This window comes from Taudactylus pleione, unplaced genomic scaffold, assembly GCF_031769625.1.
Source record: "Taudactylus pleione unplaced genomic scaffold, aTauple2 ptg000619l, whole genome shotgun sequence".
NCBI classification, from domain to species: domain Eukaryota; kingdom Metazoa; phylum Chordata; class Amphibia; order Anura; family Myobatrachidae; genus Taudactylus; species Taudactylus pleione.
This window is the reverse complement of record NW_028285021.1, coordinates 146,941-160,771: the sequence shown is the minus strand read 5'-3', so window position 1 is coordinate 160,771 and position 13,831 is coordinate 146,941. Positions and strand designations below refer to the sequence as shown.

General features: G+C 35.0%; 5 non-coding genes across 5 annotated transcripts; all 5 read right to left on the bottom strand.

The window, feature by feature from the left end:
* Nucleotides 1-323: 323 nt before the first annotated feature.
* On the bottom strand, nucleotides 324-405 carry TRNAS-GCU (transfer RNA serine (anticodon GCU)). Its single transcript has one exon. It is a non-coding gene; the product is annotated as a tRNA-Ser (tRNA).
* Nucleotides 406-2,318: 1,913 nt separating this feature from the next.
* TRNAS-GCU (transfer RNA serine (anticodon GCU)) lies at nucleotides 2,319-2,400 on the bottom strand. The gene has a single exon. It is a non-coding gene; the product is annotated as a tRNA-Ser (tRNA).
* A 2,168-nt stretch (nucleotides 2,401-4,568) lies between these two features.
* On the bottom strand, nucleotides 4,569-4,650 carry TRNAS-GCU (transfer RNA serine (anticodon GCU)). Its single transcript has one exon. It is a non-coding gene; the product is annotated as a tRNA-Ser (tRNA).
* A 1,655-nt stretch (nucleotides 4,651-6,305) lies between these two features.
* Nucleotides 6,306-6,387, bottom strand: TRNAS-GCU (transfer RNA serine (anticodon GCU)). Its single transcript has one exon. It is a non-coding gene; the product is annotated as a tRNA-Ser (tRNA).
* Nucleotides 6,388-9,164: 2,777 nt separating this feature from the next.
* TRNAS-GCU (transfer RNA serine (anticodon GCU)) lies at nucleotides 9,165-9,246 on the bottom strand. Its single transcript has one exon. It is a non-coding gene; the product is annotated as a tRNA-Ser (tRNA).
* Between the last annotated feature and the right edge of the window lie 4,585 nt (nucleotides 9,247-13,831).

The window sequence follows — 13,831 nt, the reverse complement described above, 5'->3', positions numbered from 1 at the left end:
GTCCACTTTCAAGTGAGCCTTTGCTTAAAGAACATTTATTTTACTTTAAACGTAACCTATATTTGTGAACTACTACACCATCATGTTGATCCATCACAAACGACAAAAAATCATAACATACACATCTGGCCAAAGACATGACTACTCCTATAACAGTAATGGTAGATTTTCACTAAATGTGTTCTATGTATGTCTTTAATGAAAAGCATTGTTCATTGAAGTAGATTTCTTAATTGAATTAGTTTATTTTTGACTTTTGAGTGTCAGCTTCACTTATGAAGCATTATTTGCAAAATTCCATTTCCAAGCAAACAATTCCAAACCGACGAGGATGGGATTTGAACCCATGCGTGCAGAGCACAATGGATTAGCAGTCCATCGCCTTAACCACTCGGCCACCTCGTCTTTCTGGCACAAAAAAGAAGGGTTTTCTGACACCACTTGTCATATTTTAAATCAATTCTTTATGCATTGTTAGTTGTGTTCTTATCAATATCACAGGCTTGTTAGCAAGTCCACTTTCAAGTGAGCCTTTGCTTAAAGAACATTTATTTTACTTGAAATGTAACCTATATTTGTGAACTACTGCACCATCATGTTGATCCATCACAAATGACAAAAAATCATAACATACACATCTGGCCAATGACATGACTTCTACTATAACAGTAATGGTAGATTTTCACTAAATGTGTGCTATGTATGTCTTTAATGAAAAGCATTGTTCATTGAACTAGATTTCTTAATTGAATTAGTTTATTTTTGACATTTGAGTGTCACTTCACTTATGAAGCATTATTTGTAAAATTCCATTTCCAAGCATATAATTCCAAACCGACAAGGATGGGATTTGAATCCATGCGTGCAGAGCACAATAGATTAGCAGTCCATCGCCTTAACCACTCGGCCACCTCGTCTTTCTGGCACAAATAAAGAAGGGTTTTCTGACACCACTTGTCATATTTTAAATCAATTCTTTATACATTGTTGGTTGTGTTCTCTGCAATATCACAGGCTTGTTAGCAATTCCACTTTCAAGTGAGCCTTTGCTTGTTCTATGTATGTCTTTAATGAAAAGCATTGTTCATTGAAGTAGATTTCTTAATTGAACTAGTTTATTTTTGACATTTGAGTGTCTGCTTCACTTATGAAGCATTATTTGCAAAAATTCCATTTCCAAGCAAATAATTCCAAACCGACGAGGATGGGATTTGAACCCATGGATGCAGAGCACAATGTATAGTGCTCTGCACGCATGGGTTCAAATCCCATCCTCATCGGTTTGGAATTGTTTGCTAGGAAATGGAATTTTTGCAAATAATGTTTTATAAGTGAAGTGAAGTCCATCGCCTTAACCACTCGACCACCTCGTCTTTCTGGCACAAATAAAGAAGGGTTTTCAGACACCACTTGTCTTGTTTTAAATCAATTATTTATACATTATTGGTTGTGTTCTCATCAATATCACAGGCTTGTTAGCAAGTCCACTTTCAAGTGAGCCTTTGCTTAAAGAACATTTATTTTACTTTAAACGTAACCTATATCTGTGAACTACTACACCATCATGTTGATCCATCACAAACGACAAAAAATCATAACATACACAACTGGCCAATGACATGACTACTCCTATAACAGTAATGGTAGATTTTCACTAAATGTGTTCTATGTATGTCTTTAATGAAAAGCATTGTTCAATGAACTAGATTTCTTAATTGAATTAGTTTATTTTTGACATTTGAGTGTCACTTCACTTATGAAGCATTATTTGTAAAATTCCATTTCCAAGCATATAATTCCAAACCGACAAGGATGGGATTTGAATCCATGCGTGCAGAGCACAATGGATTAGCAGTCCATCGCCTTAACCACTCGGCCACCTCGTCTTTCTGGCACAAATGAAGAAGGGTTTTCTGACACCACTTGTCATATTTTAAATCAATTCTTTATACATTGTTGGTTGTGTTCTCAGCAATATCACAGGCTTGTTAGCAATTCCACTTTCAAGTGAGCCATTGCTTAAAGAACATTTATTTTACTTTAAACATAACCTATATTTGTGAACTACTACACCAGCATGTTGATCCATCACAAATGACTAAAAATCATAACATACACATCTGGCCAATGACATGACTTCTACTATAACAGTAATGGTAGATTTTCACTAAATGTGTGCTATGTATGTCTTTAATGAAAAGCATTGTTCATTGAAGTAGATTTCTTAATTGAATTAGTTTATTTTTGACTTTTGAGTGTGAGCTTCACTTATGAAGCATTATTTGCAAAATTCCATTTCCAAGCAAACAATTCCCAACCGACGAGGATGGGATTTGAACCCATGCGTGCAGAGCACAAAGGATTAGCAGTCCATCGCCTTAACCACTCGGCCACCTCGTCTTTCTGGCACAAAAAAGAAGGGTTTTCGGACACCACTTGTCATATTTTAAATCAATTCTTTATACTTTGTTGGTTGTGTTCTCATCAATATCACAGGCTTGTTAGCAAGTCCACTTTCAAGTGAGCCTTTGCTTAAAGAACATTTAATATACTTGAAATGTAACCTATATTGGTGAACTACTGCACCATCATGTTGATCCATCACAAATGACAAAAAATCATAAAATACACATCTGGCCAATGACATGACTTCTACTATAACAGTAATTGTAGATTTTCACTAAATGTGTGCTATGTATGTCTTTAATGAAAAGCATTGTTCATTGAAGAAGATTTCTTAATTGAATTAGTTTATTTTTGACATTTGAGTGCTACTTCACTTATAAAGCATTATTTGTTAAATTCCATTTCAAAGCATTCAATTCCAAACTGATAAAGATGGGATTTGAATCCATGCGTGCAGAGCACAATGGATTAGCAGTCCATCGCCTAAACCACTCGGCCACCTCGTCTTTCTGGCACAAATAAAGAAGTGTTGTCTGACACCACTTGTCATATTTTAAATCATTTCTTTACACATTGTTGGTTGTGTTCTCAGCAATATCACAGGCTTGTTAGCAAGTCCACTTTCAAGTGAGCCTTTGCTTAAAGAACATTTATTTTACTTTAAACGTAACTTATATTTGTGAACTACTACACCATCATGTTGATCCATCACAAACGACAAAAAATCATAACATACAAATCTGGCCAATGACATGACTACTACTATAACAGTAATGGTAGATTTTCACTAAATGTGTTCTATGTATGTCTTTAATGAAAAGCATTGTTCATTGAAGTAGATTTCTTAATTGAACTAGTTTATTTTTGACATTTGAGTGTCTGCTTCACTTATGAAGCATTATTTGCAAAAATTCCATTTCCAAGCAAATAATTCCAAACCGACGAGGATGGGATTTGAACCCATGGATGCAGAGCACAATGGATTGTGCTCTGCACGCATGGGTTCAAATCCCATCCTCATCGGTTTGGAATTGTTTGCTAGGAAATGGAATTTTTGCAAATAATGTTTTATAAGTGAAGTGAAGTCCATCGCCTTAACCACTCGGAAACCTCGTCTTTCTGGCACAAAAAAGATGGGTTTTCAAGACACCACTTGTCTTGTTTTAAATCAATTATTTATACATTATTGGTTGTGTTCTCATCAATATCACAGGCTTGTTAGCAAGTCCACTTTCAAGTGAGCCTTTGCTTAAAGAACATTTATTTTACTTTAAACGTAACCTATATTTGTGAACTACTACACCATCATGTTGATCCATCACAAACAACAAAAAATCATAACATACACATCTGGCCAATGACATGACTACTCCTATAACAGTAATAGTAGATTTTCACTAAATGTGTTCTATGTATGTCTTTAATGAAAAGCATTGTTCATTGAAGTAGATTTCTTAATTGAATTAGTTTATTTTTGACTTTTGAGTGTCAGCTTCACTTATGAAGCATTATTTGCAAAATTCCATTTCCAAGCAAACAATTCCAAACCGACGAGGATGGGATTTGAACCCATGCATGGAGAGCACAGTGGATTGTGCTCTGCATGCATGGGTTCAAATCCCATCCTCGTTGGTTTGGAATTGTTTGCTTGGAAATTGAATTTTTGCAAATAATGCTTCATATGTGAAGTGAAGTGAAGTTCATCGCCTTAACCACTCGGCCACCTCGTCATTCTGGCACAAATAAAGAAGGGTTTTCTGACACCAATTGTCTTGTTTTAAATCAATTCTTTATACATTATTGGTTGTGTTCTCATCAATATCACAGGCTTGTTAGCATGTCCACATTCAAGTGAGCCTTTGCTTAAAGAACATTTATTTTACTTGAAATGTAACCTATATTTGTGAACTACTGCACCATCATGTTGATCCATCACAAATGACAAAAAATCATAACATACACATCGGGCCAATTACATGACTACTCCTATAACAGTAATGGTAGATTTTCACTAAATGTGTTCTATGTATGTCTTTAATGAAAAGCATTGTTCATTGAAGTAGATTTCTTAATTGAATTAGTTTATTTTTGACTTTTGAGTGTCAGCTTCACTTATGAAGCATTATTTCCAAAATTCCATTTCCAAGCAAACAATTCCAAACCGACGAGGATGGGATTTGAACCCATGCGTGCAGAGCACAATGGATTAGCAGTCCATCGCCTTAACCACTCGGCCACCTCGTCTTTCTGGCACAAAAAAGAAGGGTTTTCTGACACCACTTGTCATATATTAAATCAATTCTTTATACATTGTTAGTTGTGTTCTCATCAATATCACAGGCTTGTTAGCAAGTCCACTTTCAAGTGAGCCTTTGATTAAAGAACATTTATTTTACATGAAATGTAACCTATATTTGTGAACTACTGCACCATCATGTTGATCCATCACAAATGACAAAAAATCATAACATACAAATCTGGCCAATGACATGACTACTACTATAACAGTAATGGTAGATTTTCAATAAATGTGTTCTATGTATGTCTTTAATGAAAAGCATTGTTCATTGAAGTAGATTTCTTAATTGAACTAGTTTATTTTTAACATTTGAGTGTCTGCTTCACTTATGAAGCATTATTTGCAAAAATTCCATTTCCAAGCAAATAATTCCAAACCGACGAGGATGGGATTTGAACCCATGGATGCAGAGCACAATAGATTGTGCTCTGCACGCATGGGTTCAAATCCCATCCTCATCGGTTTGGAATTGTTTGCTAGGAAATGGAATTTTTGCAAATAATGTTTTATAAGTGAAGTGAAGTCCATCGCCTTAACCACTCGGCCACCTCGTCTTTCTGGCACAAATAATGAAGGGTTTTCTGACACCACTTGTCTTGTTTTAAATCAATTATTTATACATTATTGGTTGTGTTCTCATCAATATCACAGGCTTGTTAGCAAGTCCACTTTCAAGTGAGCCTTTGCTTAAAGAACATTTATTTTACTTTAAACGTAACCTATATTTGTGAACTACTACACCATCATGTTGATCCATCACAAACAACAAAAAATCATAACATACACATCTGGCCAATGACATGACTACTCCTATAACAGTAATAGTAGATTTTCACTAAATGTGTTCTATGTATGTCTTTAATGAAAAGCATTGTTCATTGAAGTAGATTTCTTAATTGAATTAGTTTATTTTTGACTTTTGAGTGTCAGCTTCACTTATGAAGCATTATTTGCAAAATTCCATTTCCAAGCAAACAATTCCAAACCGACGAGGATGGGATTTGAACCCATGCATGGAGAGCACAGTGGATTGTGCTCTGCATGCATGGGTTCAAATCCCATCCTCGTTGGTTTGGAATTGTTTGCTTGGAAATGGAATTTTTGCAAATAATGCTTCATATGTGAAGTGAAGTGAAGTTCATCGCCTTAACCACTCGGCCACCTCGTCATTCTGCCACAAATAAAGAAGGGTTTTCTGACACCAATTGTCTTGTTTTAAATCAATTCTTTATACATTATTGGTTGTGTTCTCATCAATATCACAGGCTTGTTAGCATGTCCACATTCAAGTGAGCCTTTGCTTAAAGAACATTTATTTTACTTGAAATGTAACCTATATTTGTGAACTACTGCACCATCATGTTGATCCATCACAAATGACAAAAAATCATAACATACACATCTGGCCAATTACATGACTACTCCTATAACAGTAATGGTAGATTTTCACTAAATGTGTTCTATGTATGTCTTTAATGAAAAGCATTGTTCATTGAAGTAGATTTCTTAATTGAATTAGTTTATTTTTGACTTTTGAGTGTCAGCTTCACTTATGAAGCATTATTTCCAAAATTCCATTTCCAAGCAAACAATTCCAAACCAACGAGGATGGGATTTGAACCCATGTGTGCAGAGCACAATGGATTAGCAGTCCATCGCCTTAACCACTCGGCCACCTCGTCTTTCTGGCACAAAAAAGAAGGGTTTTCTGACACCACTTGTCATATATTAAATCAATTCTTTATACATTGTTAGTTGTGTTCTCATCAATATCACAGGCTTGTTAGCAAGTCCACTTTCAAGTGAGCCTTTGCTTAAAGAACATTTATTTTACATGAAATGTAACCTATATTTGTGAACTACTGCACCATCATGTTGATCCATCACAAATGACAAAAAATCATAACATACAAATCTGGCCAATGACATGACTACTACTATAACAGTAATGGTAGATTTTCAATAAATGTGTTCTATGTATGTCTTTAATGAAAAGCATTGTTCATTGAAGTAGATTTCTTAATTGAACTAGTTTATTTTTAACATTTGAGTGTCTGCTTCACTTATGAAGCATTATTTGCAAAAATTCCATTTCCAAGCAAATAATTCCAAACCGACGAGGATGGGATTTGAACCCATGGATGCAGAGCACAATAGATTGTGCTCTGCACGCATGGGTTCAAATCCTATCCTCATCGGTTTGGAATTGTTTGCTAGGAAATGGAATTTTTGCAAATAATGTTTTATAAGTGAAGTGAAGTCCATCGCCTTAACCACTCGGCCACCTCGTCTTTCTGGCACAAATAATGAAGGGTTTTCTGACACCACTTGTCTTGTTTTAAATCAATTATTTATACATTATTGGTTGTGTTCTCATCAATATCACAGGCTTGTTAGCAAGTCCACTTTCAAGTGAGCCTTTGCTTAAAGAACATTTATTTTACTTTAAACGTAACCTATATTTGTGAACTACTACACCATCATGTTGATCCATCACAAACAACAAAAAATCATAACATACACATCTGGCCAATGACATGACTACTCCTATAACAGTAATAGTAGATTTTCACTAAATGTGTTCTATGTATGTCTTTAATGAAAAGCATTGTTCATTGAAGTAGATTTCTTAATTGAATTAGTTTATTTTTAACTTTTGAGTGTCAGCTTCACTTATGAAGCATTATTTGCAAAATTCCATTTCCAAGCAAACAATTCCAAACCGACGAGGATGGGATTTGAACCCATGCATGGAGAGCACAGTGGATTGTGCTCTGCATGCATGGGTTCAAATCCCATCCTCGTTGGTTTGGAATTGTTTGCTTGGAAATGGAATTTTTGCAAATAATGCTTCATATGTGAAGTGAAGTGAAGTTCATCGCCTTAACCACTCGGCCACCTCGTCATTCTGCCACAAATAAAGAAGGGTTTTCTGACACCAATTGTCTTGTTTTAAATCAATTCTTTATACATTATTGGTTGTGTTCTCATCAATATCACAGGCTTGTTAGCATGTCCACATTCAAGTGAGCCTTTGCTTAAAGAACATTTATTTTACTTGAAATGTAACCTATATTTGTGAACTACTGCACCATCATGTTGATCCATCACAAATGACAAAAAATCATAACATACACATCTGGCCAATTACATGACTACTCCTATAACAGTAATGGTAGATTTTCACTAAATGTGTTCTATGTATGTCTTTAATGAAAAGCATTGTTCATTGAAGTAGATTTCTTAATTGAATTAGTTTATTTTTGACTTTTGAGTGTCAGCTTCACTTAAGAAGCATTATTTCCAAATTCCATTTCCAAGCAAACAATTCCAAACCGACGAGGATGGGATTTGAACCCATGCGTGTAGAGCACAATGGATTAGCAGTCCATCGCCTTAACCACACGGCCACCTCGTCTTTCTGACACAAAAAAGAAGGGTTTTCTGACACCACTTGTCATATATTAAATCAATTCTTTATACATTGTTAGTTGTGTTCTCATCAATATCACAGGCTTGTTAGCAAGTCCACTTTCAAGTGAGCCTTTGCTTAAAGAACATTTATTTTACATGAAATGTAACCTATATTTGTGAACTACTGCACCATCATGTTGATCCATCACAAATGACAAAAAATCATAACATACAAATCTGGCCAATGACATGACTACTACTATAACAGTAATGGTAGATTTTCAATAAATGTGTTCTATGTATGTCTTTAATGAAAAGCATTGTTCATTGAAGTAGATTTCTTAATTGAACTAGTTTATTTTTAACATTTGAGTGTCTGCTTCACTTATGAAGCATTATTTGCAAAAATTCCATTTCCAAGCAAATAATTCCAAACCGACGAGGATGGGATTTGAACCCATGGATGCAGAGCACAATAGATTGTGCTCTGCACGCATGGGTTCAAATCCCATCCTCATCGGTTTGGAATTGTTTGCTAGGAAATGGAATTTTTGCAAATAATGTTTTATAAGTGAAGTGAAGTCCATCGCCTTAACCACTCGGCCACCTCGTCTTTCTGGCACAAATAATGAAGGGTTTTCTGACACCACTTGTCTTGTTTTAAATCAATTATTTATACATTATTGGTTGTGTTCTCATCAATATCACAGGCTTGTTAGCAAGTCCACTTTCAAGTGAGCCTTTGCTTAAAGAACATTTATTTTACTTTAAACGTAACCTATATTTGTGAACTACTACACCATCATGTTGATCCATCACAAACAACAAAAAATCATAACATACACATCTGGCCAATGACATGACTACTCCTATAACAGTAATGGTAGATTTTCACTAAATGTGTTCTATGTATGTCTTTAATGAAAAGCATTGTTCATTGAAGTAGATTTCTTAATTGAATTAGTTTATTTTTGACTTTTGAGTGTCAGCTTCACTTATGAAGCATTATTTGCAAAATTCCATTTCCAAGCAAACAATTCCAAACCGACGAGGATGGGATTTGAACCCATGCGTGCAGAGCACAATGGATTAGCAGTCCATTGCCTTAACCACTCAGCCACCTCGTCTTTCTGGCACAAAAAAGAAGGGTTTTCGGACAACACTTGTCATATTTTAAATCAATTCTTTATACTTTTTTGGTTGTGTTCTCATCAATATCACAGGCTTGTTAGCAAGTCCACTTTCAAGTGAGCCTTTGCTTAAAGAACATTTAATATACTTGAAATGTAACCTATATTTGTGAACTACTGCACCATCATGTTGATCCATCACAAATGACAAAAAATCATAACATACACATCTGGCCAATGACACGACTTCTACTATAACAGTAATCGTAGATTTTCACTAAATGTGTGCTATGTATGTCTTTAATGAAAAGCATTGTTCATTGAAGTAGATTTCTTAATTGAATTAGTTTATTTTTGACATTTGAGTGTCACTTCACTTATGAAGCATTATTTGAAAAATCACATTTCCAAGCATACAATTCCAAACCGACAAGGATGGGATTTGAACTCATGCGTGCAGAGCACAATGGCTTAGCAGTCCATCGCCTTAACTACTCGGCCATCTCGTCTTTCTGGCACAAAAAAGAAGTGTTGTCTGAAACCACTTGTCATATTTTAAATCATTTCTTTACACATTGTTGGTTGTGTTCTCAGCAATATCACAGGCTTGTTAGCAAGTCCACTTTCAAGTGAGCCTTTGCTTAAAGAACATTTATTTTACTTTAAACGTAACTATTATTTGTGAACTACTACACCATCATGTTGATCCATCACAAACGACAAAAAATCATAACATACAAATCTGGCCAATGACATGACTACTACTATAACAGTAAAGGTAGATTTTCACTAAATGTGTTCTATGTATGTCTTTAATGAAAAGCATTGTTCATTGAAGTAGATTTCTTAATTGAACTAGTTTATTTTTGACATTTGAGTGTCAGCTTCACTTATGAAGCATTATTTGCAAAAATTCCATTTCCAAGCAAATAATTCCAAACCGACGAGGATGGGATTTGAACCCATGGATGCAGAGCACAATGGATTGTTCTCTGCACGCATGGGTTCAAATCCCATCCTCATCGGATTGGAATTGTTTGCTAGGAAATGGAATTTTTGCAAATAATGTTTTATAAGTGAAGTGAAGTCCATCGCCTTAACTACTCGGCCACCTCGTCTTTCTGGCACAAATAAAGAAGGGTTTTCTGACACCACTTGTCTTGATTAAATCAATTATTTATACATTATTGTTTGTGTTCTCATCAATATCACAGGCTTGTTAGCAAGTCCACTTTCAAGTGAGCCTTTGCTTAAAGAACATTTATTTTACTTTAAACGTAACCTATATTTGTGAACTACTACACCATCATGTTGATCCATCACAAATGACAAAAAATCATAACATACCCATCTGGCCAATGACATGACTACTCTTATAACAGTAATGGTAGATTTTCACTAAATGTGTTCTATGTATGTCTTTAATGAAAAGCATTGTTCATTGAAGTAGATTTCTTAATTGAATTAGTTTATTTTTGACTTTTGAGTGTCAGCTTCAGTTATGAAGCATTATTTGCAAAATTCCATTTCCAAGCAAACAATTCCAAACCGACGAGGATGGGATTTGAACCCATGCGTGCAGAGCACAACAGATTAGCAGTCCATCGCCTTAACCACTCGGCCACCTCATCTTGCTGGCACAAAAAAGAAGGGTTTTCTGACACCACTTGTCATATTTTAAATCAATTCTTTATGCATTGTTAGTTGTGTTCTTATCAATATCACAGGCTTGTTAGCAAGTCCACTTTCAAGTGAGCCTTTGCTTAAAGAACATTTATTTTACTTGAAATGTAACCTATATTTGTGAACTACTGCACCATCATGTTGATCCATCACAAATGACAAAAAATCATAACATACACATCTGGCCAATGACATGACTTCTACTATAACAGTAATGGTAGATTTTCACTAAATGTGTGCTATGTATGTCTTTAATGAAAAGCATTGTTCATTGAACTAGATTTCTTAATTGAATTAGTTTATTTTTGACATTTGAGTGTCACTTCACTTATGAAGCATTATTTGTAAAATTCCATTTCCAAGCATATAATTCCAAACCGACAAGGATGGGATTTGAATCCATGCGTGCGTGGTTAAGGCGTGCAGAGCCTTAACCACTCGGCCACCTCGTCTTTCTGGCACAAATAAAGAAGGGTTTTCTGACACCACTTGTCATATTTTAAATCATTTCTTTACACATTGTTGGTTGTGTTCTCAGCAATATCACAGGCTTGTTAGCAAGTCCACTTTCAAGTGAGCCTTTGCTTAAAGAACATTTATTTTACTTTAAACGTAACTTATATTTGTGAACTACTACACCATCATGTTGATCCATCACAAACGACAAAAAATCATAACATACAAATCTGGCCAATGACATGACTACTACTATAACAGTAAAGGTAGATTTTCACTAAATGTGTTCTATGTATGTCTTTAATGAAAAGCATTGTTCATTGAACTAGATTTCTTAATTGAATTAGTTTATTTTTGACATTTGAGTGTCACTTCACTTATGAAGCATTATTTGTAAAATTCCATTTCCAAGCATATAATTCCAAACCGACAAGGATGGGATTTGAATCCATGCGTGCGTGGTTAAGGCGTGCAGAGCCTTAACCGCTCGGCCACCTCGTCTTTCTGGCACAAATAAAGAAGGGTTTTCTGACACCACTTGTCATATTTTAAATCAATTCTTTATACATTGTTGGTTGTGTTCACAGCAATATCACTGGCTTGTTAGCAATTCCACTTTCAAGTGAGCCTTTGCTTAAAGAACATTTATTTTATTTAAACATAACCTATATTTGTGAACTACTACACCAGCATGTTGATCCATCACAAACGACAAAAAATCATAACTACATATCTGGCCAATGACATGACTTCTACTATAACAGTAATGGTAGATTTTCACTTAATGTGTTCTATGTATGTCTTTAATGAAAAGCATTGTTCATTGAAGAAGATTTCCTAATTGAATTAGTTTATTTTTGACATTTGAGTGTCACTTCACTTATGAAGCATTATTTCCAAAATTCCATTTCCAAGCATATAATTCCAAACCGACAAGGATGGGATTTGAATCCATGCGTGCGTGGTTAAGGCGTGCAGAGCCTTAACCGCTCGGCCACCTCGTCTTTCTGGCACAAAAAAGAAGTGTTGTCTGAAACCACTTGTCATATTTTAAATCATTTCTTTACACATTGTTGGTTGTGTTCTCAGCAATATCACAGGCTTGTTAGCAAGTCCACTTTCAAGTGAGCCTTTGCTTAAAGAACATTTATTTTACTTTAAACGTAACTATTATTTGTGAACTACTACACCATCATGTTGATCCATCACAAACGACAAAAAATCATAACATACAAATCTGGCCAATGACATGACTACTACTATAACAGTAAAGGTAGATTTTCACTAAATGTGTTCTATGTATGTCTTTAATGAAAAGCATTGTTCATTGAAGTAGATTTCTTAATTGAACTAGTTTATTTTTGACATTTGAGTGTCAGCTTCACTTATGAAGCATTATTTGCAAAAATTCCATTTCCAAGCAAATAATTCCAAACCGACGAGGATGGGATTTGAACCCATGGATGCAGAGCACAATGGATTGTTCTCTGCACGCATGGGTTCAAATCCCATCCTCATCGGATTGGAATTGTTTGCTAGGAAATGGAATTTTTGCAAATAATGTTTTATAAGTGAAGTGAAGTCCATCGCCTTAACTACTCGGCCACCTCGTCTTTCTGGCACAAATAAAGAAGGGTTTTCTGACACCACTTGTCTTGATTAAATCAATTATTTATACATTATTGTTTGTGTTCTCATCAATATCACAGGCTTGTTAGCAAGTCCACTTTCAAGTGAGCCTTTGCTTAAAGAACATTTATTTTACTTTAAACGTAACCTATATTTGTGAACTACTACACCATCATGTTGATCCATCACAAATGACAAAAAATCATAACATACCCATCTGGCCAATGACATGACTACTCTTATAACAGTAATGGTAGATTTTCACTAAATGTGTTCTATGTATGTCTTTAATGAAAAGCATTGTTCATTGAAGTAGATTTCTTAATTGAATTAGTTTATTTTTGACTTTTGAGTGTCAGCTTCAGTTATGAAGCATTATTTGCAAAATTCCATTTCCAAGCAAACAATTCCAAACCGACGAGGATGGGATTTGAACCCATGCGTGCAGAGCACAACAGATTAGCAGTCCATCGCCTTAACCACTCGGCCACCTCATCTTGCTGGCACAAAAAAGAAGGGTTTTCTGACACCACTTGTCATATTTTAAATCAATTCTTTATGCATTGTTAGTTGTGTTCTTATCAATATCACAGGCTTGTTAGCAAGTCCACTTTCAAGTGAGCCTTTGCTTAAAGAACATTTATTTTACTTGAAATGTAACCTATATTTGTGAACTACTGCACCATCATGTTGATCCATCACAAATGACAAAAAATCATAACATACACATCTGGCCAATGACATGACTTCTACTATAACAGTAATGGTAGATTTTCACTAAATGTGTGCTATGTATGTCTTTAATGAAAAGCAT